At 41.6% G+C, this 13,817-nt stretch overlaps 1 protein-coding gene and 2 long non-coding RNA genes across 14 annotated transcripts in view; 2 read left to right on the top strand and 1 right to left on the bottom strand.

Moving 5' to 3' along the window:
* The window catches only part of RALYL (RALY RNA binding protein like), an 829,513-nt gene that overhangs the window by 155,231 nt on the left and 660,465 nt on the right, over nucleotides 1–13,817 (bottom strand).
* The window catches only part of LOC132342231 (uncharacterized), a 50,391-nt gene that overhangs the window by 21,173 nt on the left and 15,401 nt on the right, over nucleotides 1–13,817 (top strand). The gene's annotated exons all lie outside the window — the stretch shown is intronic.
* On the top strand, nucleotides 5,060–5,910 carry LOC132342232 (uncharacterized). Its single transcript, XR_009490557.1, has 2 exons — nucleotides 5,060–5,181; nucleotides 5,791–5,910. It is a non-coding gene; the product is annotated as an uncharacterized lncRNA (long non-coding RNA).

A 13,817-nucleotide genomic window follows, 5' to 3' on the forward strand; every position in this document is an offset into this window, starting at 1 on the left:
AGCCCCTCCTGGGTTGCTCCCTTTGCAGGATCTGACCATGACCCCAGACCTGATGGATACAGTTTTGTTAAAGATTCCAACACTCCCCAGAATGCTGAGTCCACTGGTGAGTTATTAGTTAACACGACCTTTGGAGAGCACTGACCCAGGTGACTACTTCTTCCTGAAAACATTTTCTTCTCTGGGTTTCATACCACTTGGTGTAACCACCTCCTTGGTTGTTTCTTTCAAGTCTCCTTTGCTTGTTCTTGACTTCAAATATTAGTGTGCTTTAGAGCCAGGTCCTTGGAATTCTCCTCCTCCCATCTTTAATTACACTTTTGGTGTTTGTTTCCATCCAGCCTCACGGCTTCGAGTACCATCTACATACTGATGACTCATAGATGTGGATACCCAGTCCAGCCCTCTACCTGAACTCCAGATGGGATATTGAACTATTTACTTGACATCTTCAGTTGGATGTCTAAAAGATATCTCAACTTTAGTATGTCTAAAAGCCGCACTCCTGATCTCTACCACCTACCTTGGCATTCTCTGACCTCTGCTCTGAGTATTTCTTACCTCATTTAATTGCAACTTCACATGTTAGGATCTCAGTCCAAAAATCTTGAAAACATTTATAATAGATAGTCTGACCATCATAAGTTCTTTCCATCCACCCATCAAGAGATGAAATCTGTACCCCTCAACTTGTATATGGACTAGCTTTGTGACTTGCTTCAGTGAACCGAATACTTGACAGATGTGACATTGTGCGGCTTCCAACCTGGATTTTACAAGGATAGGCAGCATCTTCTTCCTTCCTGAACTCAGTCTCTAAGTGAAACTCTGATTACCTTCAGCCCACAGTGGGCTGAGCTCTTCACATGGAAAGACCGTGTGGAACAAGATGCTCAGCCAGCCCAGTGGTTTGTTCTAGGCCGCTCCAGCTGAGGTACCAGATATGTCAGTGAAGAAGCCTTCTTGGACACCACACAGAGCAGAAGCACTCAATTGAACCCAACTTAGAGTCCTGGGTATGACAAATAATACATTTTTTAAGCTAGTAAATTTTCCATAGCAGTGGGTAATAATATCCTTGGCTCTGTACCTTCCCTAGCAGTTCACATTCAATCTGTCAGTAAGTCTATTGGCTCTACTTTCAAAATATAACCATAGCATAACTACGGGTTTCATCTCAGATGCTACCGTTTTATCTAAGTCTCCATAATCTCTTGCCTGTTTTCCCATGTTCCTCCCTGACCTTTCATAACCTATTCCCAGCACAAAGCTAAGATGATCCTTTAAAACTGAAGTCCTGTTATGGTACTACTTTGCTTAAAACCTTCCAAAGACCTTCCATTTCACTCAGAGTAAAAGCCAAATAATTGCAATGGTCTATAATGTTTTAAGGGCTTCCTTGACAGCTCAGTTGGTAAAGAATCCGTCTGCAATGCAGGAGACCTTGGTTCAATTCCTGGGGTCAGAAAGATTCCCTGGAGAAGGGATAGGCTACCCACTCCAGTATTCTTGGGCTTCCCTTGTGCCTCAGATTAAAGAATCCGCCTGCAATGTGGGAGGCCTGGGTTTGATCCCTGGGTTGGGAAGATCCCCTGGAGAAGGGAAAGGCTACCCACTCCAGTATTCTGGTTGGAGAATTCCATGGACTGTATAGTCCATGGGGTCGCAAAGAGTCGAACACGACTGAGCAACTTTCACTTCACTTTCATAAGGCTTTACATGACTTGGTGCGCCCATTAAATCTCTACCATTTGCTTGGAGGAAATCTGCCTCCTTGCTTTCTCTCAAACACATGGACATGCTTCTGCTTTAGGGCCTTTGTGCTGCTGATCCCTCTGCCTAGGATGCTTTTCTTCCAGGTAAATCCTCACCTGCTCATCACCTCCTTCAAGTCTTTGCTCAAATGTTACCTTCCCAGCTATGTCTTCATGGAAAACCTTATTTCAAATCGCAACACTTCTCCCCTTTCTACTCCTTTATCCCCCTTTCCCTGCTTTGCATTTTCTTTCATACCTCCTACCTTCTAACTTATGGTTAATTTAATTGTTTAGTTTTGTTTATCATCACTTACGTCACGCTGGAAGGCAAGGACAGGGATAAGAAGCCTAATTGGTTAACAGCTGGTGCTCTCAATTCCCAGAACCAAGTTCAGCCAGTGTATAATAATGATTTCATGAATGATTGTATCAATGAACCTGTATTTTCTTCTCTTCCACCAGATCCGTTAAGAGTCTCTAATATGGGATGAATTTGGTCAATCCCTGAGCTAGCCCTGTTTACAGAGGCTTAGAGATAAGTCGTTCTTCCAGGTTGGAGTCTGTGTGAGCCATTTAAAATTGCTGGGATCAGAGATCCTTCTCCAGGTCTCCATTATTTTGCCGTATACTCTTGAGACTGACCCCCATGTAAAATTCCTATTTCATTCTTTATCTCTAACCCCCGCCCCTCTGTCTCTATCAGTTTGAGTTGTCTCTAGCATTTGGTTTCTCTTTTGGCTCCTAATAGGTTTGGCTTTACTGACTATGCCAAAACCTTTGACTGTGTGGATCACAATAAACTGTGGAAAATTCTGAAAGAAATGGGAATACCAGACCATCTGACCTGCCTCTTGAGAAACCTATATGCAGGTCAGGAAGCAACAGTTAGAACTGGAATGGAATAACAGACTGGTTCCAAATAGGAAGAGGAGTACGTCAAGGCTGTATATTGTCACCCTGCTTATTTAACTCCTATGCAGAGTACATCATGAGAAATGCTGGGCTGGAAGAAGCACAAGCTGGAATCAAGATTGCCAGGAGAAATATGAATAACCTCAGGTACGCAGATGACACCACCCTTATGGCAGAAAGTTAAGAGGAACTAGAGAGCCTCTTGATGAAAGTGAAAGTGGAGAGTGAAAAAGTTGGCTTAAAGCTCAACATTCACAAAAACGAAGATCATGGCACCTGGTCCCATCACTTTATGGGAAACAGATGGGGAAACAGTTGAAACAGTGTCAGATTTTATGTTTTTGGGCTCCAAAATCACTGCAGATGGTGATTGTAGCCATGAAATTAAAAGATGCTTACTCCTTGGAAGGAAAGTTATGACCAACCTAGATAGCATATTAAAAAGCAGAGAGGCTAGTCAAGGCTATGGTTTTTCCTGTGGTCATGTATTGATGTGAGAGTTGGACTGTGAAGAAAGCTGAGCGCTGAAGAATTGATGTTTTTGAACTGTGGTGTTGGGGAAGGCTCTTGAGAGTCTCTTGGACTGCAAGGAGATCCAACCGGTCCATTCTAAAGGAGATCAGCCCTGGGATTTCTTTGGAAGGAATGATGCTAAAGCTGAAACTCCAGTACTTTGGCCACCTCATGCGAAGAGTTGACTCATTGGAAAAGACTCTGATGCTGGGAGGGATTGGGGGCAGGAGGAGAAGGGGACGACAGAGGATGAGATGGCTGGATGGCATCACTGACTCGATGGATGTGAGTCTGAGTGAACTCCAGGAGTTGGTGATGGACAGGGAGGCCTGGCGTGCTGTGATTCATGGGGTCGCAAAGTGTTGGACACGACTGAGCGACTGATCTGATCTGATCTGAGGTTCCAGTGGTGCCATCTCAAGATCCCTCGTGGAAAGAAGCTGAGTGGGCTGCCCTGCTACCTTCTCATCCTTTTTCAGTCAGTATCTCAGGACTGGGACTTTGTTCTGGAACAGGATCTATGGTCAGTGCTCACAGCTTGGGTACTGGAAGACAATTCTCTCTGGCCAGGCTGAGTATAGAATGTCTGTCTGATAACTGCCTGCCCACATTATTCTCATCTATACACAAAGCCATTCTTTCTTGAGTTTTATTTCTTCAGCATTATACTTAAAAAATAATATACCTGGTTTTTCAGTTAAAAATGAATGCCTGGTATTACCTATTTCTTTCATACTATCTTTATGGGTTTTTTCATGCCACACTTCAACTTTTTTTACACTCGATTTAGTTCTTATTTTAAAATATTGGTTGTGTGATATTTCTTTTCTCAACCCTCTAAACGTGAGCTGTGCTATATTGAGCTTAGGTAATAAGGAGTAAAACAAATAAGAAAAACAAAGTCTTCAGCAAATCAAGAAATTAGACATTCCAATTCTACTTAAGTTCTTCTAGAAATGCCTTCACCCTGATATTGTGGATAGTTTTAGTAAGGGACCTCTAACAGTTGCTAGGCAATCCAACTCAAAATGCTGTTTTACACACGATCGTCCATATTTTCCTTCTGCTTCTTTTTCAAAAATAGCTGTTGGTTGGTGTATTATTTTCCTAAAATGATGTCTAACACATGTTGACCCTCTCCAGACTCATTATGACTGGCTGTCCTGCAGTGATAGGTTTTCTCTGTGCAGAGTCATGAGCGCAGAGCCTCTGCCCTCTCTCTCTGCCGTGATAGGTTTTCTCTGTGCAGAGTCAGGAGCGCAGAGCGTCTGCCCTCTCTCTCTGCCGTGATAGGTTTTCTCTGTGCAGAGTCAGGAGCGCAGAGCCTCTGCCCTCTCTCTCTGCAGTAATAGGTTTTCTCTGTGCAGAGTCAGGAGCGCAGAGCCTCTGCCCTCTCTCTCTGCCGTGATAGGTTTTCTCTGTGCAGAGTCAGGAGCGCAGAGCGTCTGCCCTCTCTCTCTGCAGTGATAGGTTTTCTCTGTGCAGAGTCAGGAGCGCAGAGCATCTGCCCTCTCTCTCTGCCATGATAGGTTTTCTCTGTGCGGAGTCAGGAGCGCAGAGCGTCTGCCCCCTCTCTGCCGTGGGCCGTATGCTGTGCACTGAGGCTGTCACCTGCGCTTTACTTGGAACTACTCGGTTGCTCTTTGCAGCTCGCTGCACGGTGCCCTTTCCAAGCAGCAGCGACAGCAGCGGGGGCAAAGTGGCTGAGACACAGCGTTCAGTGCAACGGGCCGGTTAGTGTCAGACAGTCACCGCTTGCCTCCTTACTGGCTCACTAATTTGCAGTCAGAACTGCCCTCCCCGTGCATCCCTGATTAGCGATTTTATTGCACCACTTGAAGGGCTCATAAATTTTGACTTTTTTGTTTTTGAAGATCGGATGACTTCAGCTGCATCCCTGCCTGTACCCTACTCCTCTCTGCACTGTGAGCTCCTGACCCTGCGTTTAGCCCCGGCAGGGACCCCTTCTCCACGTGGGGCTGCTGGCCTGAGCTGAACTGTAAGACAAATGTTAATGATGTTGCCCTTTTAGAAAATTAACTTTTCTAACAACCACAGTGACTGAGAGTCTGGCTTTAAAGATGAAAGGCCATATGTGTTGAACTGGTTTCACACAGCACTGAGTACAAAAGTCCTCGTGCTTACTTGCTTGCATGCTTTTGTGCTTATCATTCACTGCTGGTAAAATCTGCTTTTAAAATCTCCTCTCTCTTTGGTTATAAAATTCTCATTAAAGATATTTGCATTAGGTATTAAAGTTGCAATAAAAATACTATCCATATTCTCACTGTCCAAAGACAATTACAGCTAATATTTTGATCTCTATTTTTTCTCTTCATATATTTGTTTCATTTGTAAGTAATTTTGTTTTTCTGTGCCTATAATCCATACTGTTTATATAATTAGATGCTATTATATATGCTGTCTATTTTTTTTAATTCAACTCTCACATCTCTTCCCTTGTTACTTGAATACCTTGTAAGCATTCTATCTAGTGGATGTGTCATATAATTACTGCATAATACTTGGGTTGAATCAGATTATTCAGTATTATAAATACAACCACAAAGAACATCTTGGGAATAATTTCACTTTTTTATGTTTTCAGATGTTTGGGATTATTCACTTAGACATACTTCTGGAAATGGAGTTACTAAATCAAAAGATACGAATATTTTAAGATACTGGATAGAGTATGAAGGAATAAAAGCATAAACCTGCTAATGAAGAACCTATGCCTTACTTTACTCTCTGGCTTAGAAAGTAAACAGCAAGATCCCAGAATGTTACAAATGGGAATAAATTAAGAAATCAGTACTGATAGTGAATACACTCCATCTTGTGACCAAGCCAGGGCAGTATCTTTTAGAAGAAAAAATCCAAAAGCACGTTCTACTCTGGCAGAGAGCACCTCCCTGATGACTGCTGGTGCTCTAACTCTCGATATCTCATCATGCAAAGCATGAAAACACAGAGTGAGACACGGAGAATACATCACACAAAGGCAATGGCACCTGAGTTCTGTTTCTCAGGAGGCTTTTGTTCAACAGAAAACCTTGTTTTTACAAATGAAAGAAAACAACTGTTTCATGACGTGCGGGAGATTCTAAAGCACAGTGAAATCGCCAGCGGGAAGAAGAGAGCTGTGCGTCTTCCTCACAGCGGCCAGTCCAGGGATGGGGTGACATTTCGGCCCTCCCTCCCACGCTAGGCCTATCACCCCTTCCCGCTTCTCCCAGTTCCAGAAGAGGAGGTCAGAGGCCCTGTGTGACGATCATAACATCCAGGCGTGGTCGCTTCTCTTTCTGTCTCTGGGGCTGGGCAGCCCACTCTAGCTTTCACCTCCTCCCATCAGGCAGCCGTGTGACTGATCTGAACGGTGCCGGTCTACAGATCTAGCCATCTTGGGACACCACTCTTCTTGGGTTTCATGTGGTCGTTACAGGATAGTAAATTGCTTTGGGAGAAGCAGAAAGGAAGACTGTGTGGCTTGTTGCACTGCCGTTTATCCTTGATTTTTGTTGAGAGACTTGATGAGAAAACTCCCATTAGTCTAAAAATAGTGTGTGTGTGTTGCATAACTATTACTGAGGGTTGTATCTGTTATGCTGTTTAGATGATTTCATGTGCAGTAGTAATCCTCTCAGAAAAGAGAGTTAGGGAAAAAAATCAATTTCTTGTCACGGATTGGAGGACTCTCTTTAATAGATGATTAATAGATTATCATGCATTCCGTTTTGGGTTGACTGCAGGGAATCTCATAGCTAAATCTGATGCCTACTTTTAATATCTTATTATTGTACACATCTTCTAAGTACAATTTTCCTGATCCTATCCACACGCCGCAACACTCCCAACTTCTACCTCGTTCTTGGCTTTTACTTCTTAAAATTGATTGTATGATTTTTGCTTCCTTTGATTTTATCATAAGTTGCCTCAAATCAAACGAATACAACCATAGTCTTTCAAAAAGTTTTAAAGATGAATTTTCTGCATCAAGGAACTGTACTATTCAGCTTCTTTGTACCAGTACCATGTTTTTTTCTATAAGCAAGAATTTATTCATGGATATTTATGCATTAAGAACATAACAGAAGACTGCAAATAGGTCATCCTTTAACCTAGCAGAGAATTGCCTGCAGCAGAACTGTATTAATGGGTATTGTGTCAGCATTTCTTTAAACATTTTACATTAAAAGGTTTATAAATTATATTTGCTTCATGTTGAGATATGAGCTATATACTATAAGTAAGCATAATCGTTTATTTTTAAGTCTCCTCTTTAGGCAGTTAAAGGAAATGTTAACCTGTTTAGTTAACTGTGAATTTTAGCAACATTATCATAGCTCACAGCTCATTTTAAATAGCTTCTTAAAATACTTTGTTATAGAACTTTTAAAAAATTTATCATAATAATGAGAATAGCTAAGATACGGACAACATCTATCAGAGTTCCAGGCTCTTTAAACACATACTATCTTTCAGAAAACTTTTCCTCTTCCTTTATGAAGCTGAAAATACTAAAGAATAAGAGCTTCACTTTGAATTACTGGTGATTTTAGTTTAGTTGAATTACTGGTGATTTTGCCCTGCCAGTTTTAGGATCCAGGCCACCTAAAAACTCTCTTCATCAAACACGTGCACAATTTTGAAGCAACCACAAAGTAAGTGTTTGGAACCTATTCTGGCTCAAAAGCATTTTATGTTTGCTTGGGAAGCGTGAACTAAAGAGAAGTCGCCCTCAGTTACCCAGATACATGGATGTTCAGCTTTGAGTTTTAGAAGCAAGCACTGTTTGGTGCATAGTTTCTCTCGTGGATATTGGCAACTGCACTTTTCCGTGATAGTAAGTTGGTTGCCCAGGGAAAATTGGATTAGAAGCAAGAAGAAAATAGAGAGAGTGATTTGAGAGATAATGACTTCTACACAGCCCTGGCGACAACTTGCTTTCAGACTGAAGCTTATAGGCATATCAAGGCTGGGCCTGTATCCGTTTCAAGACAGGATGCATTAGTATAGGGGGTAGGAATACATTTCCCTGTTCTCCGTACAGTCCATTTAAAAGCCCCAGAGCCCATTTCTGAGGGGGTTCACCAGACTCGGCAGGTGAAATAGACGCCTTTACCAGTGTACAGTGGAGAAGGCAATGGCAGCCCACTCCAGTACTCTTGCCTGGAAAATCCCATGGATGGAGGAGCCTGGTGGGCTGCAGTCCATGGGGTCTTGAAGAGTCAGACACGACTGAGCGACTTCACTTTCACTTTTCACTTTCATGCATTGGAGAAGGAAATGGCAACCCACTCCAGTGTTCTCGCCTGGAGAGTCCCAGGGACGGGGGTAGCCTGGTGGGCTGCCATCTCTGGGGTCGCACAGAGTCGGAGACGACTGAAGCGACTTAGCAGCAGCAACCAGTGTAAACGGGGACACTGACGCTGGAAGGACTGAGCTTCTGAAAGTGAATGTGGATTATCTTCGACCTTATACAAGAAGATGTAAAACAAATGATCAATAGCTAACTGGTAAACATCTGTTTAGTACACAGAGCAAATCAATACAGTGGAGATACCGAGATGCTTTTGCTTCACATTGATTTTGGGGGCTTAGCATTAGCTGAAATTAGCTTCTATTGCTTTCCTTTCTATTGTTAAGGTTCTGCGGGACATTGTGGATCCCCGAGGGTCCCTCTTTGCTGTGATGTGCCAGAGTCACTGTGAGGAACGGCAGTAGAACTCAATAAGTCAAGTGGGAAACAAGTCACCACAGATACTCTGCTGCAGAGTCACCTTGCTCGGCCCACACTTTGAAAGATTTTGATCATTGATTTTCCTTTAGTAACCTGCATTCATGGCGTTCACCTCTAACTTTGGTGATCGTGAGATGGTAATACTATAGGTTACTCTGTGACCATCTTAAGGAGTCTTGTTGGCATTTGAAGTGGCAATCTTGATTTCCATGGTCATCTCTGTGGGGTGGGAAGGTTGCTATGAAAAACAAGTTTATAATAGCAACAAAGCCATATTTAGGAATGATCCTTAATAATATCCATGCGATGAGTGGAATGACACTTGATGCCTTACGTGTCTTACTGAGCTGTGCTCCTTGTGACCCAGAGAGCTTCCTCTGGGTGTTAAAACCTGTGCTCTTCAGCTTTGATAAATAATATCTTTGTTCTCTAGTTGTCAGCTTTACTCACATCAGAAGGGAAAGGTCTGTCTCCTTTGCAAGCAGACGCAAAACCATCATACAGTTTTTCTCATTTAGCAATTGTTTAGCAGTAATTGGAACTTGGCATGCTGGGAAACTCACTTTCTGGGGGAGAGTGATTATTTCAGAGCACCATGGATACTTTGTAATGTGCATAGCACATGTGAAGCAGCAATTTATGAAAAGTGACAACATTCTTCCCAGAGAATGGATTTGCTATTCATCATTAGGACTAGCTCTAATATTTATGGAGTGTTCGCAAATGATTAATTACATTTCATTTACAAATAGCCTCATTTTTATTATAAGTGTTATTTTAATGAATTGTCTATGAATTCATGGGCAAGAATGAAATAATTTTATTTTTTACTTCTTTTCCCCAATCCCAGACCTGAACTTGGAGAAGGAAATGGCAACCCACTCCAGTATTCTTGCCTGGAGAGTCCCAGGGACACTGGAGCCTGGTGGGCTGCCGTCTATGGGGTTGCACAGAGTCGGACACGACCGACGTGACTTAGTAGCAGCAGCAGCAGACCTGAACTTTCTGCTGCTCATCATGCCTTTCTTATTGCTTTAGTAGAATCAAGTGATCACCCCCCATTCCCCCCAGTTGCCTAAGCTAGAAACCTGGGACATATCTGTAACTCACACTCATCCTAACACCCCATTTCCAGTCACTCATCATTTTCAAATGGCTCCTTGTTGCCGGCAGAATAACAGCCAGATTCCTTTGTCTGATCAGCAGTCATAGAGGGATGACTGAGCCGCCACGGCCTGGTGATCCAAGAGGTGTATCCCGGTTCTTGGGACGAGATGCCGTCTTCATCTCTGTGACTCTCCCCACGTGTTCTCCTCCTGGCGTGCCTGTCCTCAAGTCCTTTGTCTGTGGAGTGAGCGCCTGCTTCCTCAGAAGTTGGCCTAATTGTCAACCAGGCTTTTCACTTCCTGTCCACCAGGAAGAACCTGTAATTCTCCCATGTATTTCCTCATAGAACTATATGTGTCCTTCATGTATGCTCCTTATGTATGGGTGTATCTAACTTATATAGATGATATTAATATACTGAAGCCTTACTGTGCTTTTGAAGAGTAGCATCTCTGTGTGCCGTGATATTCTAGCACAAGTGATATGCTTAGTGAAGGTTGGCTAAACTGAGAATCCTGTTAGAAGTAACAAATCCAAGCAATGCATCCATGAATATTCCATTGTAAATACTACTTTGTGGTTGATGACGCAGATAAAATGGACAGAAGCGAAGAAAAAAAAAATCTAATGGCAGATCACTGACATCCCCAGTAGAGGAAATAGACATAGAGACACAGTAGTTTAGGGCACAAAGATAAATCAGAGGTTACTCATAACCATAAAGATGGTTTCCTTTTATTTCATTATGCCTTCTCCTTGCCCTGCGGCCTTTGCATTTTCTGGATCATTTGTCCAGAAGAGCAGCTACGTCAGTGCCTAGACCATAGTAGACACAGAATGAATATGTCTTGTATGAAAGAATGAATGAACAAATGTAATTATTCTAGCTCTTTCATTTTACAGATGAGGAAAGAGACCCGAAGATGCAAAGAGTAGCAAAGTAGAAACCACCCTTTTTCAAGCTGCTACTATATTCCCTCCAATGAACTGTGCTTTCATCTCAATTATTCCATTTTATATTATTAAGAAAAATGGTACAGCTATTACGTTAGGTAAAGAACTTGAAACGCAAAACCTGTGCCCTATGAGAACACAGATCAGTGGCAACTCTTGTTCTCATGCTAAGTAGAGTCTATAGGCTTTCCTTTGTCACCTGCTGGCAAGATATTCATGGAACAGAAACATAATTGATTATTGGTTTTGGTGGGCAGAAATCTCTGTGCTTCAGAATTTGTATTGTTTATGTGGTAGTAGGTAAATAAACACAGGGAGTTGTGATCAAGGGACAAGATCTTTAGACTCGAAGGCTGAAAACCAGAGTTCAGTTCCTAATCTTGTTACCTTTCTTCGGGAAAATCCTTTATTGTCTTGGAAACTTAGTTTTCTCATCTATGGAGCAAGGCACATAATACCAACTTGGTCGTGTTCTGCGGTGAACTGATGAATAATGACTGTGAAATCACGGTTGGTCTGCATAAAGTAAGGTATTATTATTATTAAGCTTATGTAAGAATGGGGGCATGTGAATAAAAAGGATTTCTGAACTGCATGTTCACGCTCTTTTGTTCCCTCTGTTCTCGTTTTTCTTGCAATTTCAGAACGTCTCAGCCTTCTTTTGTGTAAATAGATGAAACTAGGATAAATAAGCATTTCCCCTCTAATGTTTTGTATACAAAGTATCAGATTTAAATAAACTTCTGCTTCTAAGTCTTCTGCATTCACAATTCAACATAACTTAGAGAAATAACAGTTAAAAAGACATTTGTTTCTTGTCATAAACTTCTATTCTCAAAAGAAAACAGAAACACTCCAAGAACAGGGAAAATGCGAAATTAACATCGTTGCACAGACAGTGGAAGTTCTTTGATGAGAAGAAAAGCCATTGGCAGCTTTTTCTGATAATAATTGAAATTATGACATTTCAAAAATTCTGCATTAGCTGCAAGTCTATGCATACATTTAAAAATCTATCTGATTACAAATTATTTGCACTTCTCGGTTTCTTAAACATTGTCCTTTACCTCTAACAAGGTACAGAAAGCATCATTTGGCATTTGTTGATGACTCCATCTCTGAGTTTTAATATCAATACTGCTTTATGACCAATTACCAACATTTGATAAGTCCTGTAGCTTTCTCTTTTTATATAAAAATGTTTATTAAATTAAATAAAAGGACATGGCCAAAATGAAAAAGCAATTATGATATATTTCCAGTGTGTCTTTTCAGATTGCTGATCGTCATACCTTAGAGAACCCTGGGGCATTAGGCGTGAAAAAGACCTTAGAACTCATCTAGTTCTGACCCTTTTACTTTATAGTCCGAGAAATGAAGCTGTGAGTGGCTGAAAAGGAGATAGGCTAATTTTCAGAGAACAAAGACAAGAACACAGCTCCAAGCTATCTTTTGAGGGCTCTTCATGCTACAGTATATCAGAATATAATCGACTTTGATATGCATAACTCAATTCTCTTTTATTCAAATGATATCAGGAGAAAGGGGCCTCGCTCACCACTTACATTAGTTCTTTGGATGTGGACCCTGACAGAATGAAGATACGTATCTGGGACAGGGCCATATAAATTGCATGATAGGCGATCTCAACAGCGTGGAACAATTGGCTGAGTCTAACCAAAGGGGATTTAACAGAGATGCAGAGTCAGCACCTAGATTACAAAAGGCAATGGCAAAAGTACATGAAGTGGGATATACAGCTTAGCAGCGGAACATTTTTTTTTCCCCAAAAGTGGCTGTTTTTGAAGAATCAAAATTTCTATGAGTTTAATCTTGACATCTTCTCCAAATCAGTTGAATTTTACTTAACCAAACAGAAGTCTATATAGAACGATACAGTCGAGTCTAAGTAAGTGTGTTCTACTCCATCCATCTGAAATTGAGACTATAAGCAATGACCCTAAATCGGGGCATGTAGAGGAGAAAGACTGGAATGTTAAACTGACTCAGATTCAAGTATATTAGGAAAGATTAAAGGAATTAGTTAATATCTCTCTAGAAAAGAGAAGGATTTTCCTTGTTTTTTCAAGGAAATAGGGGTAAAAGAAACACATTCTTTGTAACAAAGAGGCTGCATGATCTGCTGGAAAGAAGTCAGGGCATGGCATCAGAAAGCACGAGCTTGATAGTTGGCACCATCATTTACCAACTTGATGGACATGGGTTTGAGCAAGCTCCAGGAGTTGGTGATGGACAGGGAGGCCGGACGTGCTGCAGTCCATGGGGTTGCAAAGAGTCACACATGACTGAGTGACTGAACTGAACCAAACCATTATTTACCAGTAGCGTGACCTAGGGAAGATTTCTAAGAAATGGCATATCAGGTTCTTGATCTGCAAGATGAGAGTAGCAACATCTACACTGCAGAATTGCTGTGAAAATTAAATAATATATATAAAATATGTGCAGTACATGACATGCACTAGTGAGCAAATGTTAGCCTTCTACCACTTGCTAGGTAGAGTCACGAGAGACTTTTATTAGATTTTACTAGAGGAATATCTTATAGATATTAGGCGTGAAAAGGACCTCAGAACTCATCTAGTTCTGACCCTTTTACTTTATAGTCCGAGAAACGAAGCTGTGAGTGGCTGAAAAGGAGATAGGCTAATTTTCAGAGAACAAAGACAAGAACACAGCTCCAAGCTATCTTTTGAGGGCTCTTAAGGGTTGCTTAAGTGAAAATGAAAAGGTTAGGCCAGATCCCTACCAATGCTCCTTGATATAGCTATACCAGCAACATTTTGCTGTACTTTATGCCAATAAGGATT

Source organism: Bos taurus, chromosome 14 (assembly GCF_002263795.3).
Source record: "Bos taurus isolate L1 Dominette 01449 registration number 42190680 breed Hereford chromosome 14, ARS-UCD2.0, whole genome shotgun sequence".
Taxonomy (NCBI): Eukaryota; Metazoa; Chordata; class Mammalia; order Artiodactyla; family Bovidae; genus Bos; species Bos taurus.